The following is a 6,094-nucleotide window of genomic DNA, read 5'->3' as shown; positions in this document are numbered from 1 at the left end:
TCAGTGCATGATTCCAGAGAAAGGATTTGCAAAGCCACACAGCAGAGGCAGAATGGGTGCTGAGCCATTAGAGGGATAATCAAACGCTCGTTTGTCTAATTAACGGGTTTCAAGGCCACGCTTTCTTCTCCATAAATGCATATCCTTCTTAAAAGTCATTAAAATATTTCATTAAAAGGAGTTTGATCACAAACGCTGAGCATCTTAGGCGTCTGTGGTTTTCAGCCACGGATGGGTCATCCCGGTGGCTTTCGTGGTAGTTTAGGCACCAAAGTTTATGACTTTTATTTTTGTTGGCAAGAATTGGAATGTACTTAAGATCATCTTTGTGATATTGTCACGATTGTTCTTTTGCGTTCTGACACACGTTCCTCAGTGTGAGAGAAAGGGGCGGAATCGGGGTCACCTCGTGTCCCCCCGGGGTGCGTGAGCACCATCCATCACCTGGCATGCCGATCGGAACAAAAAGGTTGCGATCCACAGTTTAGACGCCCAGTACCTGATCTCCGCGTTGAATCGAACACTGAATCTTGCCGTTTCTACTTAGAACGGGAGTGCAGAGATCACCAAACGGCTTCCTTTGAGCAGGAGTCTGACCTGGAGGAGGTGGGATGTGTGAACAAATTACTTTCTTAGGCCATAAGCTTTCTCAGGAAAATCGCAACCAAGAATCCTAGCGGCACATCAAAGGCTTGGTTTGTTAAAAGGTATTGATGATGAATCTGTGTCGGATAAAAGGTTTATGGTTGGGGTGATTTTATTGATTCAGGTCTGGCTGGTCTCATGGAAGTACAACATTATTTTCAGCAAATCGATTGTGTCTGGTTTGAAAAGGCTTTGCGCTGCGTTTGCCTTAAATTATGTTTAAATAATTGATCGCAGTGCGTATTTGTTAATGACCTTTAACTGAACTGTCATTTGACCGAGGTTGGGCCACAGAGATCGATTTTGTGGATGGCTCATTCGTTTTTGTGACTTTTCTAAAACCCTTGGTGTTCTTCTCCGTTTCGACACTCTAGGGGGTGTTTAATTCAGAAATCAAGGATTCCGGCTTGTTTTTGTAATTGTTAAAATGGAGTTTTGATGAGAGATGTGCTTCTCCCTTCGCGGCTATGGAAAGTCCACACGTGGGCACGTCGACCTCCTCTGCCGGGGTCAGAGGTCGAAACTCCAGGACGGGGAGGGAGGAGCAGCACCGTGTGTCCCCGGCAGCGGCGCCCATCCCCCTTCCTCTCAAAGCCCGGCCTCTGCGGAGTCTCGTGAGAACTTCCACTGTCTCTCTGTTTCCTCCCATCACCGGTCCAGGTCGCCCAGGTGATGGACTTGATGGACAGGTCTCTGAAGCTGGCGACCCCCGAAAGGACCCCGGTCCAGGGGCTTCGAAGTCCGGAGAGTCCCCATGAAGTGGTGGAGGCCGTGGCCGTGGCCGGTCGGCGCAGGGCCTTCTGGAAGTGGGGGTGCAGGTGTGAGTCTGGGCTCGGGCCAGCGGCTGCAGGAACTGGGCGGCCCCCCCTCACCTCCCGTCTCTGGGCTTCCCCAGGCCAGCGGTGGCAGAGACGCCCCCAGCAGATGGCCTGGCTGCCCCCGCAACCTCTGCACCCAGGAACGAGTCCCGGGGGCTGTTCGGGACCTGTCTCTGCACCCCTCCCCCACAGACACACGCTAACGCGCATGTCATGGCCTCGGCTCCCAATGCTTAGGCTTCAGCCTCTAAAACAACAGAGCTGGAGCCGCCGATGTCTCTTCGTTTCCTGCCCTTGCCCTGACCCTGTCGCACCTGTTTATGGTAAAACTGCTCGTTGGCCCCCAGCCTCCAGATCTGGTGGCGTCCCTCTCCCCCACTGACTGTTTACGGGGGACTGAGGGGAGTATGGTAGGCGACCGCGTATCTGTTGGCATCCTCAACGAACCTTCAGGTTCTAGAGACCCGGACTCCAAACCCTGAAGTCCAGGTGGGCCCCGACGCTCACAGGCAGGGCAGCTGCCCAGCGGTCACTTGTCTAGTTTCCTGCGGTCACTTGTCTAGTTTTCCGCCTGGGGGCCACAGAGCCTCAGTTGGGCAGAGACTCAGGCCCCCAGCCCCTGCTTCACCCAGAGCTTCTGACTTTCACCTCTTCAAAACGACTTGCCAGAGAAGTGACAAAGTTTATCACGGAGATAAATGACTCGCGGCTTTGGGAAAGCCGTGAGGGAGGGCGGGCTCCAGGAGCTTAAAGTGCCTCTTCGCCCCACCTGGTGAGGTGGCAGAAAGCTTGAGTCTCCTGCAGGATGTGTGGTGAGAGTTTGAATCTCAGTAATGAGAGTGTAGTAGTTTCCTGAAGCCACTGGAACCAAGTGCCATAAACGGGGTGACTTAAAACCACAGAAAGGTTTCTTCTTACGGTCCTGGGGCGAGAGGTCAAGGCGTCGGCAGGGCCACGCTCCCTCGGGACCTGTGCGGGACACTCCTTCCTGGCCTCCTGCAGCTCTGATGACTGGCCACCATCTTCAGCATTCCTTGGCTCAGACACGTCACTTCGGTCATCTGTTCGGTGACTTTCTCCCTGTTCCTCACCTCGCCTTTCCTCCGTGCGTGTCTGTCTGTGGCTAATGTTCTCCTTTTTATAAGGACGCTAACCATTCCGGATCAGAGCTCGCCCTAATGACCACATTTGAACGTGAGTACCTCGGAAAAGACCCTGTTTCTAAGTAAGGCCACATTCTGAGGTACTGGTTGGTCCGTTGGGGTGGGGGTCGCACAGTTCAACTCATAACAAGGGGGAGGTGGAAGGAAATGCTCAAGGGCTGCTCCAGAGGCTGGGATCGCAGGAGAGCAAGCCTTCGGAGGGGAACGGCCAGAGTGTTCAGTACTAGGGAAGGCTACCATTGAACTTGAAGGGATGCTTCATGCTATTCCGTAATCACTCTTCGTTTTCCCCAGGCCTCTGGTAAAAGACTCTGTACCACATGGGGCAGCTGTGCCATTATATAACTAGTGACTGGTCACCCGTCTGGTCCTTTAATCTAAGGAGCATCGCCTTAGATTAAAGCAGGGCTCTATCTTGTTCATCACGTGGCACGGTACCTCAAAAATAGTAGGAACTCAGTGGACACTGGCGGCGAAGTCCATGAATGAAGCTGCAGGAGAGGAGAATGTTTGGATTTGAGGGCTGCGTTAGTAACATGTATTTGTCGTGAGTGGCAAAAGGACATTTTCTGGGGTTTATTCTCTCTTCCCTAAACCCCAGCCAGGGTGCGGGGCCTCCCACGGTTAATGGGGTGGGGGCTCATAGTTTCACCTGACTATTCACGGAAAGGGCCTCCAGAAGACTGGAGAACTCAGGAACGACCACTTTCCATGTGTTTGATAATCATCTCCCATGCTGGACTTCGTGCCGTCAGGGAGCTGGACAGGAGCTGGACAGCGGCAAGTCTTTTCCTCAGCAGGTGCTCAGTAAATCCTTAATGAATTGAAATAAATAACACAAGGGGAATGTTTGCGGAGTATAAAGGGAGGGGGCCGTGAGGGCTGAGGTTCCGACTTCCGCAGAAACTGAGGTACAAGTATGGCAGTCAAGCCTCAGACCCAGTAGCACCCCGACATCCTTAGCAAGTCGCCCAGCTTTTGACAAACTCCCCTTTACAACCCTTAGTTCCTCCCCATTTGGATTCTACCCGGGGAGCTGGTACGGAGCCCAGATCGATGTCATGGTGTTTAAATCTCACCCAGTGACATCTCCACGAGGTCTGCATCGCCGTAACGCCACCCCAAGGGTGGCACGGCGACTGGCATGGGGCAGAGCACCAGTCATGTGGTCCTGGCCCTTTACTGGGCTTAAGTCTGTTGCTGGGCGACGATTTCGGGGGGTATTCGGACATAGTGGGGACTATGAGGGAAGCACCTTTTCAGCCCTGATGTAAACTAGAGCTGGGCCCCGTGGGAAAGGACATCAAGTCTGTCGTCGGAAGACTTGAGTTCTAACTCCTCCCCTGACCGTATGACCTTGAACTGCCTTGCCTCTCTGGCCAGCAAGGTCATTTCGAGGATTAAATGACAAATACACGTAAAAGGGCTTTAGAATGAGAGGCTACCAAGGTCCTTTAAACGAGTGCCCCGGAGAGGTCGCCCGTGGCCGACATCCTGCCTTGTGCTGGGAGCTGGGCCTCCGTCAGAATTGCTTCTGCTGCTGAAGGCTGTCCTCTGCAAGCACTCGGTGACACGCGGGTGGGACCCGAGGAGTCTGAGTCATCAGTCCAGCCTTTTAATAGAAGCGACCGTTGATGCTCAGCTCTGCGTGTGACCAGGTGCCACGTTCCATTCATGTCTCAAAGCGGGTGGTCTTGGGCCGACCACCGTCTCCAGCCTGGGCTCTCGTGGAGGCTTCTGAGGGACCTGCTGGTCACAGAGTGGACATGTCGTGGAGCTCCTCTTCCCGTTTGTCTTCTGTGGAGACAGAAAGGGCCACGTGATGGCCTTGTGGCCCCCGAAGCCCGTGCCGGGGCTGGAAGCCCTCTGGGGGCGGGGCGGAGTCTCCTATGACTCAGCATCTCTGGCATTCGAGTTGGCGTTGGGCTTCGCGTGACGGAAGCTGTTTTCTGGTTCACCGAACATGTGTCCTGGGCACACGTTCAGGTTGGCGGCATCTTCCAGGGACCCGGGCTGAGGAAGGCTCCACCACCATCGGCACACGGCTTGTGAAGCCACTTCTGAAAGAGAGGAAGAGCGTGGAAAGGGCCGCTTAGGAGGACTCGCGGGGCCAGGCCCGAAGAAAGGCGCAGCTCGTCTCCGCGTCCCACTGGCTGGGACCAGTCCCATGGTCTCGGTCACCGCCGGGGAGGCTGGGAGACCTGGGCCGCTGGTGGGCCCGGGGAGAAGAGGAAACGGATTTTGATGGACAGCTGTTTGGCTGCACACAAGAACGGGGTCCCGTGGACAGTAAGTGCTTGATAAATGCTTGCCGAAGGTGTGGGCCCGGCTAAGAATTTGAGAAGCTCATGTGGTCCTAGGCAGCCCCAACGTGAGTATAGTCTTCAGAAAATCTGTCAAAAGTTATTGATTTTCTGCTCATAGTTTCTATGCACCTCACCAGGCACGAGAACCCTCATCGTGTCCTCGCCGTGTCTTGGTTACGAAACTACGTGCTAGGGGTCCCTGGTGAACACCACCAGGCTCTGGCCTTCAAGGCCCTTACAGCCTGAGCATCTGAGGGTATCTGGGGATTTTCCAGCTACATTCGCACGGGAGAGCCAGAGAATATTATCTTCATGAGCAGCGTTGCATCCTCAATGGATTTATCTAAAATCCTTTAAACACAGAACCATATGCAGACATCCTCGATGGAATATTAATCAGAATTTTTTTCTGGGCTCTGAAGCCCTGATTGAAAATGCATCTGTGTAAGCCGTCTTTTTAGGAAAATTGCATATCTCACACTGAAACAAGTAAGCAAATCTTCCCAACCCCAGTACAATAGAAAAGCAGAGATGACAGCTTATCCAAATGAAAAACAGAATGATCTCCTTCTAATGAGAATGCAGGGGTAGATCAATTATAGACAAGTGTGCAAAGTTATGGAGGTTTTCTCTTTCCTATTTCGGTGAATGGTGATATGAAAATACCCTGAAGCCTCCTCACTGCTTTGTGCGGATGAGGAAAGATGCCCGAGAGAGTTGAATGCCATCATCAGCACATCTTACAGTATTTGTTCCCGCTTCTAAAAGGAACTCTGTCCTCAGGAACAGTGAAGACGTGAAATTGGAGAGCCAGGAGGAGAGCGACACTCAGGGGTGGTCACCGGGCCGACGTCAGGGACGGTCGGGGTGGGGATCGTATTGCTCCTCACCTTTTGCCCAGACGCCCCTGCAGGTTAGCCATGCGAAGCTTCATCTAGCCAAGAGCTTGAAGGATATTGGAAGAGAATTCCAGAATGTCTGCCCCTCTTACTCGGCTTTACGAAGAATGGAGTCGATTCACGTTTCTGCCTCTCCTTGGCACCCATCTTAGAGTGGGCAGCGTCCATGTAGTTGATGAATTGTAGGAGCAGGTGCAGGAGCTATTGACTTTGGCTCATACAAGACAAGACGGGGCACGCACCTAAAACCCTTGGATCTACTC

General features: G+C 53.1%; 1 long non-coding RNA gene across 1 annotated transcript; it reads left to right on the top strand.

Moving 5' to 3' along the window:
• The first annotated feature begins 221 nt into the window (after positions 1–221).
• Positions 222–3,018, top strand: LOC111746902. The gene is made up of 3 exons (XR_002783305.1): positions 222–606; positions 1,020–2,657; positions 2,921–3,018. It is a non-coding gene; the product is annotated as an uncharacterized LOC111746902 (long non-coding RNA).
• The last annotated feature ends 3,076 nt before the right edge of the window (positions 3,019–6,094 follow it).

This window comes from Pteropus vampyrus, unplaced genomic scaffold, assembly GCF_000151845.1.
Source record: "Pteropus vampyrus isolate Shadow unplaced genomic scaffold, Pvam_2.0 Scaffold204, whole genome shotgun sequence".
NCBI lineage: Eukaryota > Metazoa > Chordata > Mammalia > Chiroptera > Pteropodidae > Pteropus > Pteropus vampyrus.
Note: the sequence above shows the minus strand (reverse complement) of the source record. Positions and strands in the feature narration are given on the sequence as shown.